Below are 11,520 nucleotides of genomic sequence, written 5' to 3'. Positions count from 1 at the left end.
CTCTGAGGAAGAAATTTTCGAAACGCGTCAGGCTCTCGCACCAGTGACTGTCTGATTGAAACTGCCACCAGAGCCTGCTTGTACCCTGCGAATAAAAGGATTGCCACCTTCAACTGTGCTCGAGTGCTGTTCTCTTGTGGGCAACTTGGAGCGTGAATATATATATATATATATATATATATACTATTCACATATATTCATATATGCTCCCCTTAACACTAACACACCGCATTACACCGGTGTTAAAGGGGGGACGGGTTTTTTTCTACGGAGCACATACCTGCCTCTTTTTAAACTCAGTCACATAAGACCTACAACGCATATCAACTCCCTGCATCATTCACCTCTACGGTGCCTCACAATCCTGTTTTACAACAGGCATAATTCCGCAGACCGCCCCAACAAAGGTCTGCACATAGAAGCACTATACACGCTTCGTACGTATACCTGTCAACCTTTAATAAGGAAATAGATTTGGCAACAGCCCCCTAATAATATTGCGAATTCTCTTTGTGACCCGCACTCCCATTTCTCATTTGTGAGGTCCAGTTTTTATATGAAATTAACCTTTTTATGGATGTTGCATGGTTTTGAGACGCAAGCATTTCCCTGCAAAATGTCTGTAAAAGACTTCCATACATCACCCACAGTAAAAATAAATTAAAGGGAAACGATATTTAAAACAATCTGTTTAGACTTCGTTAAGGTCATCAGGGCAAGAGACTCAGCAGAGATCAGAGCTGGCTCTATCAGGGGGCCCCTTGAAATGCTGGGGCCTCGGCCCACTTTCCCATACCTTAAAACATCTCTGCTCTCCAAACACTGAATGGCTGTGCTGGTTTATGGGCCACAGAAGCCTACTGCCCCAGGAGAGATGCCCTGGGCTGAGTGCCCGGACCGCAGGAGCATCCTACGGAATATTGTTTGGGTCACTTTTATCTCTAATCACTGTTTTTGGATCCAAATGCACCCCCTCACCCCCCCTAATGCAAACATGTACATTTTTTACCCTTTCTTTGGAATTGTGATCAACCTTCATTTCTATATATATGCTAACACTTGGGAACGATAGATTGACTTAGAAAAACACTCTATAAATGTCAATTTCTGTTGCACTCGATTGTCCTTGCTTACATTCACTCGTTTGCATTTGCATGCCTCAAAGAAACCCGATCTTCGCTGCATATGAATGCCTCCTAACACTCTTGCAAAGTCACGACACACATCCCTTGGAGCCGGAAGTTACGTCACATGTGGTGCAAAGCTTTGTGTGAAATTCTCGAGGAAGCAGAAGAGCGTGTTGACCAAGAGCTGCTGCAGGGAAAAGGCTTCACAATAAAGCAAGTCAGACCTCATTGTAAAATCCTAGTGGGTATTAAGTAACAACTGTGGGGCAATGTTGGTTTTCCTGTTTTTAGGGCTGCATTTGTGTAGAAATGCAGTTGTAGTTTACCCTTCCTGGCTCTGAACGAAAGACGCGACTTGAGGGAACATGCTTTTGTAAACAATAAAAGTTTGAAACCAACAAAACTTAAAGAATAAACTTACCGAAGAAACCTTAGCGGCTGGATTGAATATTTGTTTAAAACATATGCTCTCCTTTCCCATTCATCTTAATTACTCATCTTGTTCACAATTACATATTTTACTGTTGTTTTTCCTTAATATATATATATCTCAGTGGCTATTTGTGTACGCTGCAAGAGAGAAGATGGGTGAGCCATTTTGGACTTTCAAAGTGTGGGTATGGCGTTTCTCATGCTTTTCTTTTTCGGCAAGCACACAGTATCTCTATGCAGACTTGCGCATGACTGTAATCACACACTACCTCTATGGGGATTTGAACACGACAAAAATCACTCATTTTCTCCTTGGAGACCTCAAAATAACTGTAATCACACTTCTCACTGAGGGCACTTGAATCTGATTAAAATCACACACTTCTCTGTGGGTTTTTGGGTAACACTATAATCACATACTGTCTCTGTGGGGACATGAACATCCCAATAATCACACACTATGGTCCTTATTTACCAATATTTTGGTGTAGGGCAGCGCCGCAAGCCTTCCTGCTGCTCTGCCCTACGTCAAAAGAAAAGGGCAGTAATGCTCCGTATCTATGAGATACGGCACATGCCTGTTCTCTTTCACAGAGCTGGGGCACAAATGGCTATCATGCGCCAACCAGGTGCAAGGTCCTCTGAGTTTGAAATCAGGTTGTTTTGCGGAGGAAGGGACACCTTCCATCACAAAAACAACCTTTAAGCCACTCATGGGGAGGCATAGGCTCTTGCGCATTCCCAGGTTTACAGCATGTTGTGAATCTGGGAATGTGTCAAAATGCCATTGGTGTTATGTTGGGACACCAACCATAACACACATGGCAGGCCCCCCCATTGCAGTGTGAGGCAACGTAGTGACTTGCGCTGCGGTGCCTCACACCATGTCTACGAGGCCATTAATAGTCACGCAGGGTGGCTTTACATGGCCTTGTAGATATGGGTAAGCCCAGTGCACCACCGAAACGTTATGAAAAGTGAAGTTTCGGCATCAATATAATCTGACACTATCCTTGTAGGGGTTTGAACACAACTATAGCGCACACTATCCTAACAGGGACTTCAACATGTCTATCCAAAAAGAGGATCCCTACAGGGTCTTTAGCTTGACTTTCACTATTTCTAAAGGTCTTTAATCGCTGTCTCGGCAGGGACCTGTGCATCACAATAATCACACACTATTTCTTTGGGGACTTGAGCATGAGCATAATCACACACTATCTTCAGGCACCAGGGTACCACTAATCGCATATCTGAGCAATACTCACTAAGTGGAGATTTGAACTTGACTATAACCACAAATACGCCAACAATCTTTATGGGGACTTGAACATGACTACAGGCAAACACTATACCAGTGGAGAGCCAGGCATGACTATGATCAGATACTATGTTTTAGGAGATTTTAAAATGACTATAATTACTCTCTATCTGTGTGGTAATCTGGGCATCACAATCTCATGAGACTTCAAGATAACTATCAGTAAACACTGTCTCTGTGGGGACTTTGATCATGAACCTATTCACACACTATCTTTATGGGGACTTGAGAATAACTATAGGTAAATGCTTTCTCTGTGGGAACCCGGGCATCATAATCATGCACTATCTCCTCAGGGCCTTGACCGTGACTATCATGACACACTCTTACTGTCAGGTCTTGAACATCACTATAATCACATGTACGAAGTCATTTAAAAAAGGTGATGACTATCGGTGACGATATTAAAAAAGAACCTGGTAATCTTAACCTGCCTTTCCTATCCCACCACATTGCAGGATCTTTGCCTGCAGATGATATTAACGATGTATTGTTTCCTTATCCTGTAACGTTTGTGTTCACTTAGCAAAAACCTGTGAATCCCTTTCCATGGAATTGATATCCTATGGTTTTCTGGTAAAGAATGCATTATCATCAAAATCCATTTTCTGTGTGCCCATAGGACACAAGGAGCTATTAATATTTGACTAAACTATCATGTAATTTAGGTACAGCACTAAAATAGAACTTTTAGCTATTTGTTCATGAATGTATTTAATCATTAATGACAATTGTGGAGTAAGTCCTCACAAGGGTAGTAACACGCGCTCAGGTCTCCATAAGGATGGTTCTGTTTGCGTGGTTAAATAAAACTACATTGGCAAATTTAAAGCAGGATCCTGCATCTGAGATTTTTTTAAAAACTATTTTCTTTAATTCTATTTTAAGCACACTGGGAAAGGTTAGTCTCCACAAGGCAGGTATTCACACACAGTCCCCACATGGATAGTTACACAGGTTTGTGCGTGTGCATATGTGTGTGTGTGTGTATGTATGTGTATATATATATCTATCAAACGCAAGAGTTGCCCTCAACAGACGCACCCACACAGGTTAGTGTTGCTGCAACCTTTAATGGAGGCTGCCGTGAAGATCACAGAAGTACTGCCACACAGATAAAGTAAAGTCCAGCCGACAAGTTCCGTGCTGTTTGCACTTCTTCTTGGGCTGAGGACTTCGAACAACACGGACAGTTTTTCCAGCACTTAATATACATTCAGATCCCTGCACCACAACCCACTGGGACTTTTTTTTACTGTTTAATATTGTGACTTTTAACGCATGGTGACTCATAAGAGGAGTCTGAAGGCACTACTGATCCCAGGAGGCCATGGGAGTGGCCACGCTCACTGGGGCAGCCTCCATTAAAGATTGAAGCAACACTTACCTGTGTGGGTCCAAAAAACAATGAGAGGCTGAGTATACATTGCATTGCAATATTATATCTTGTATGATAGAAACACTTTAGTCGTCAATAATGAGGGGCTGAATAACAGCATTTGGCACTTTAACTACAAACTGTCGTGAGTGAGTATAATCTCAATAGAGCACGTCACTTTAAAATTGCTAAAGAAATTCTATCCAATATTCTTCTGAATAAAGGTCCCGAAGTGGGCCTAAGTAATAGCACGGGACACTTTATGGAGAACCCTTGGAAGTGGGGAACTATTTTTGATAAGCACATGGCACTTTAAAATTTTGTCGCATTGGCATGGAAAACATAATAGTGATAATCTTTTTTATCTTTTATGCTTCTTGTGCTCTTTTAGGGATCCATTTTTTAAGGATTCATTAATTATACACTCACACTTAGACTATTTCCCCTCTTCGACCACCCATAGGTATTAAATCTTAACCAATAGGAAGTGCAATAGGGAGAATCATTTGTTGTGCAATAATTGATTTGTACTTTAAATCTCTATTTGCTTTGGCTTTTGTATGTTGATGAAATGTAAGATAATAACGTGTCATAAGTAAAAAATCAAAATTCATCCCATGAATTCAGAAAAAATGAAAAAAGAATAAAAAACTAAAAAATATTAAGTTGTTTAGAAATACTATAATATAAATGTTACAAGCTTTTCTTTCAAATGTGATGAAGTGAATTACTAATGGCGGGGATTTTTGGCCAAAGGACATCAAAGAAATGTATCGCTCTAGTGGCAACCAAGGGTTATAGACATGGAAGAGTGACATGCAATATAAGGTATGCAATGTCGAACCTACAGTGACCCAGTGGAAGGCAACTTGCCTAAACACGTTGGTCCAGGATCGTAGAGAGAAGAACTGTATGATGCCAATTGGTTAAGCCAAAATAAATACATATTTTAAAAAATTGACCTGGAAGTCGGCATCACAGCTGGTGTTTGTTGGACGGGTGCCACCGTAGGATCGGGTGTTCAGGAGGAGGAACACCCAACAGAGACAGATAAAGAAATATATGTATACAACAATGAATCTATGTGTATGATTCACATATTTATGTGTGTCAATGTATGCAGATAACATATATGTACATGAGCCTATGTAAATGGTAATATACTTCTTTCTATGATAGGACTGACACATCAGTAGCCATCATATGTGAGATTTAATTGAAACAACACTCAGTATTCCTCCCAGTACACTTTGGTGAATGTTGTCCATCTATGCAAAGTTGCATTTTTTCAAATGGCGCAAAGCTTGATAACTGTTAACGTCTTTCAAATATTTAATTTTTTTAAGCCCCAGACACATGTTTCGTTCTTTTTGAGCACTTCAGTTGAGTATAGCAGGTGTTGAGTGCCAACCTTGTTTGTATCATAACATTCAAAGACCAGTGTCTTCTGAACTGTCCAACAGCATGTTACTGCAAGGGTCATACCACTCTGGTGCAAGCCATTGTTTCCGGGAAAAAATGTATGCAAAATAACCTCCCAGTGGCAACACTCAGAGCAGGACTGGCACTTATCAATAGCCATCAGCTGTGAGTTTCATGTGAATCAAGATTCAGTATTCCTCCCAGTACACTTTCGTCAATGTTGCCCATCTTTGCAAAGTTGCAGTTTTTCTAATGGAACAAAGCTTGATAACTGTTAACGTCTTTCAAATATTCCATTGTTTGAAGCCCCAGACACATCTGTTTCATTCTTTATGAGCTATTCGGTTGAGTGCAGCAGGTATTGAGTGCCAACCTTGTTTGTATCATAACATTCACAGACCAGTGTCTTCTTAACTGTCCAACGAACAGAATGTTACTGCAAGGATCATACAACGCTGGTGCAAGCCATTGTCCCCGGGAACCATCCGCTGTGAGTTTCATGTGAATCAAGGCTCAGTAGCCATCCCAGTGCATTCTTGTCAATGTACCTTAAACTTTGCAAAGTTGCAGTTCTTTTAGAGGGGCAAAGCGTGATACCTGAGAGGGGACAGGGTAGTGGTACTCTGACCCTGTTACAGTTATGTGGCCAAGTCCAACTATGCCAGACCCTCGTTCTGTTCCAAGTTCATTCCGGATAGTAGATCTCTCATTGGGACCAACCACATACGGATGGGTAAAAATCTATTGTGCACGATGTTCGCCCTGTGCACATGCACACACAAAAGAAGCTATCCTGAATGATCAGTCATTAACAGAATGCAACCATATCCTTACAAAGCACTAAGTCAGTAAAGTGCTAGGTATCTCAAAAATGTAAAGGGCTGTCCTCACACACCACCAGGTGTCATGTTTCATCATTGGCAGTCCTCGCTCTCTAAACACAATGCTTGATAGAGAGCGGGCCTACACCTGGAGACAGGGAGGCACTTCTAATATACTAAGTGTGGGCCTGTGAATAAGTGATTTTAAACCCCAAGGTAATAGACCCAATACATGTATTCGCTGTGTAGTACTTGGTATTAAAAACGGAAGTGTGGGGTTTGGGGGAACTATTACCCCATCACCACCTCTGTCATCAAAATGTTTCTGCCTTTGACCCAAATGGGTCTGTGGCATTCATCAGGACGAAAAACAGGGCTCCTATCTTACCACTGCGGTCAGATGTTACCATTATATTAGGGTGACCTGTGTCATCCTCTAACTAAACTGGTGTTTCTTAAACCCTAAGTTAGGGTCCTAATTGCCCCATGGGAAGAGAGTAAAAGGAACCCCTGTAGTCACACTTGCCTCAAGGTGAGTCCCTTGCCATCTCCTAGAGATGTCCACTCCTCTTCCCCGCCAGGCCCCTACTATGCAAATCCTTTGCACAACTCTTCACAGAGAGATCACTACCTCAAAATATCCCAGCCCCTTGAGGTGGACAAGCCCATACTGCACACAATGTTTTCACTGTAGAGCAGAGATCTTCAAACTGTGGGGGGTGCCCCCCTGGGGGCGTGGATGGGTTCCCAGTGGGGCACAGATGCCTCTGCAAGTACATGTAAATGAAGATGGCCTGGAAATGTGGCAATGTTTATTTGCTGCATTTCCAGGCTGTCTTCATTTACTCCAAAGCACATTGGGGCCATAGGTCAGGGACTGTGCTGCTGTGGACTTGGCTGGGCAGTGTCTGTAGTCTTATCTCTGGCACACCTGAATTTTTCACAGGTCTTTAAAGACCATTTGCATATTTATATACCTTTGTAAACTGGTTCCCGAGGCTTTGTTTTTTTTTTGGTTCCATTACTCCCTGGCCCCCACTCTGCCTATTCCTTACATTTGTATTTTACATTTACTTCCGTAGTGTGAAAATGCATTTCATGAAAAGGAATATAAAGTAGGGTTGCCAATAGAAAAATGCCACCCATATGTTGTTTAAAGAGCCTGCAAAGACCTTGTCTTGACACTAAATAGGGTTATATTATAAAAGAAATATGTATTCGTTTGTAATGTGACTTTTCTGTCTATGTTCCCTTTAGTTATTAGCAAAAACCAAAGGAAATGATGGACGGAGTGTTGAACATTGCAAGCACTCACCCCCAGTCAACTGATCTGGGTTTAATCCATCACCGTTCTTTAGCCCACTCTGCCACCCCAGTTCAGACATGGCCATATGCAAATCAGTCTGACCCTGTGCCTCATGGGAACAGTCCAGCCCGAACTGCCAAGCCATGTCTTCCCTGGACCGGAAACAAGCTTCCTAGGACCGGTTTCTGGCATTTCAGCCGTCTTCAGCCAGGCTTGCTTGAATCCAGTGGCAAAGTGAGCAAGGGACTCACGTCTGAGCATACCCTGCCAATTTATGGCGAACAAAGCAAAAACCAAAGGAAATGATGGACGGAGTGTTGAACATTGCAAGCACTCACCCCCAGTCAACTGATCTGGGTTTAATCCATCACCGTTCTTTAACCCACTCTGCCACCCCAGTTCAGACATGGCCATATGCAAATCAGTCTGACCCTGTGCTCACTTTGCTACTGGATTCAAGCAAGCCTGGCTGAAGATGGCTGAAATGCCAGAAACCGGTCCTAGGAAGCTTGTTTCCGGTCCAGGGAAGACATGGCTTGGCAGTTCGGGCTGGACTGTTCCCATGAGGCACAGGGTCAGACTGATTTGCATATGGCCATGTCTGAACTGGGGTGGCAGAGTGGGCTAAAGAACGGTGATGGATTAAACCCAGATCAGTTGACTGGGGGTGAGTGCTTGCAATGTTCAACACTCCGTCCATCATTTCCTTTGGTTTTTGCCCTTTAGTTATTAGCCATGAATCATTCAGACCACCCTAGAACACAATTAAAAGTTCTTTCTATTTATATATGCTGTTCGAAGTACGCACAGATAAGTGCTGAAAATATGGCTTTAGATGACTGATTTTGTACTGTCTGTGACATCAAAAAAATGAGTTGACAATCCTAATCATAAAACTGGATGTTTGTTGCAGGATCAGCATATTATTTATTTCCTTCACCCTAGATCCCTGATTATTGCCATATTAGCAATAGTTTAACTTGTATCTGAAACCCTACGCCACCGTCAATAACATACTAAATTACATCAAGTGTCTGGGAATGCACCCTCCATTCAGGCAACTCACTCCTCATTATCACCGTTAACTTTCAAGCTCACCCTGCACTCAAAGCCCCACAGCGCATAGTTATTGACTTCCCGCATTTACCATATAATCCATCATCTGCTGCATAATTTGTTTCCAGCTCAAACGTTTAAAAGGTTACAAAAAATGCAGCAACACATGTTACCTTGCAGTGGAAGGCCATTTCTAAAGGTTGACTGGCCACCTTTCTGTTTCTTAGTGCCTTATGTAGGTGTTACTGTGGTACTTATGAGGAGCAATAAAGGCCAGGACAATGTTAACAAATGTAAAAAATGCAAACTAATGCAGTAATGCTATCACAAAATATGCAGCATTATGCAGCATAATTTGCCTTTGCTTGCTGCAGAATTTAGTCAACCATGCTGCATAATTTGGCCTTCTCCTGACGCATAATTCCAGTGGCCCTGTTTATAGTGCTATGAGGGTCCCAGCCTGTAGCAGAAAGCACTGTGAATATGCAAGTCATTATTTTAAAACAGTATTTACATGATCTATGATAGGCTGCTGCAAAATGATGCAGTGATTGAGATAAAACAAGTTCTTACAAAATATACTTTTTAGTAATAAGTAATCAAACTGTATCTAATGCTGACATTTTTGTAAGTGTCCCCACTATTCCAGATCTCAGCTGATAATACCCTTAAATTACATCTCAAAAAGAATACATCTTTGCCATCATGAAGCTTTAAGCAGAGCCACTGGAATTAGTCAGAAGTAGAGGACCACATTATGCTGCAGGTTTGACTAAATTATGCAGCAAGAAAAGGTAAATTATGCAGCACAATGCACCACATTTTGTGGTTAGCATTGCTTCATTATTTTGTCACTTTAATTCAAGGTGACGCTGTCAGGGGAAATATTTCACCTCATTATTACCAGTTTACATCCAAATACAGCAGTAAGCAACTACAAGATTACCAGTCAATATTTACAAAGGGCCTTCCGCTGCTTCGGAACACGTTGTCACGCTTTAAGTAACTTTTGTTCCGTTTGAGCTAGAATCACGTTTTTTGTTGTTGAAATCTGCAGATTATGTAGCAAATGCGATAAACTGATAATTATGTGAAAAACGCTGTAGAAACTCATAATTCCAGTGGCCCTGGCTATAAGTGACTCAATCAGTTGAGGGCTGGTAAGAAGGTTGTTTCTTTTTTAACTTTACGCACTACCACCACACCCTTCGATTTCAGGCAGAGGGACCTTAAGGTCAGTATTAACCATTCAGGGGCAGTTCTTTTTGTGAAAGTTGAGTTCATGGGGTGGCAGGTAGAAGGCCAGCAGGGTTGCATTCAGATGCAGAGCCCTAATCCCCTCAATCCCAGGGGCCACACAGTAATGGTCTAGGAGACAGAGGAAAGGAGCGAAATTCATAGCTATTGTCAATGAGAAGGCCCAGAATAGGGAGCACTGTATGGAGACTCATGTTTATGTGTACAAATGGCCAAAAACCGCTTCATAGAGATACCCCAAAGAAGGGGACAATATAAGTGATTTTTCTTTTTTTAAACGGACATTCATTAGTGAAGCTGGCACTGCTGCCAAGTGTGTAAGTGGCTACTGCTGGTTATCATTAAGGAAGCAGATGCAGCAGGACTGGGGCCCAGGGATTTGAAGAGCTCACTGCATCACAGTTATGACTGTCTACCTTTAAAAAAGGGCATCAGAACTCATATTCCTTTCAAGCATTAGGCCCGAGGTGATGATCCGTCATGGTGGGGAAGAGGTAAAAGATGCAGGGGAGATAGCCTGCTACTCAGGACTACAATTATCATTAGTGCAGCAGGTGTAGTTGCATCGGGGTCAAAGAGTGTGTGGGGCTCACAACACCCCAATTATGGGGAGCCATTTTTTTGGGATAATATCTGTTTTTGGTTGATTCATTTGCTGTTTTACAAGTCTCATATTTAGTGCGGTTCATAAGCTATAGAAAAAGTATTCCTGAAATCACCTCATAAGCCCCACTCCCTGCACGCAGCCATGTCACTCTGGCTCCCCCAATCCTTGCCATAAAGGTTTGGAGAGGGGCCTGACCTCAAAACATTTTGCTTAGGGGGGGCTCAGAGTAACAAAGTTTGAAGACCTCTGCTGTGGAGAATTCTTCACAAGTAGGTGACCTCCTGTGTGAACCAACCACATTCGGGTGGACAAGTACCTTCTGCACACAATGTTCACCCTTTGCACAACCCCTCCATGGAAGGCCCACTCCTTGCAGACATGCAATGCTCTTTAAGTGGTCAAGCCCATACTAAGGACAGCTTTCACCCTGTACACAACTGTTCATGGAGAACACACTCCCTCTAGACACCCAAGGCCTCTTCGGTGTCCAAGCCCTTACAATGCACAGCCTTCGCTAAGTACACAGCTTTTGGCAGAGAGCTCACTCACTCAGACACTCAAATCCCATTAGATGGCCAAATCTCTACTACACCCACACTTCCTTCTTCATTGAGCCTTTCATGGATCGCCAACCTCTTGTGAAGAACCAACCACATAAGGGTGGGTAAGTACATGCATGCACATGCTATTCACCCAGTCACAGCTCTGCACAGAAACTCCACTCCCTCCAGATACCCAAGCCTCCTTAAGTGGCCAAGCCCCTAATACACACACCCTTTGCCCTGTTCACAAC

This window comes from Triturus cristatus, chromosome 4_1 (genome assembly GCF_964204655.1).
Source record: "Triturus cristatus chromosome 4_1, aTriCri1.1, whole genome shotgun sequence".
In the NCBI taxonomy this organism is placed as follows: domain Eukaryota; kingdom Metazoa; phylum Chordata; class Amphibia; order Caudata; family Salamandridae; genus Triturus; species Triturus cristatus.
The sequence above is the reverse complement of the archived record's forward strand: the minus strand, read 5'-3'. Positions refer to the sequence as shown.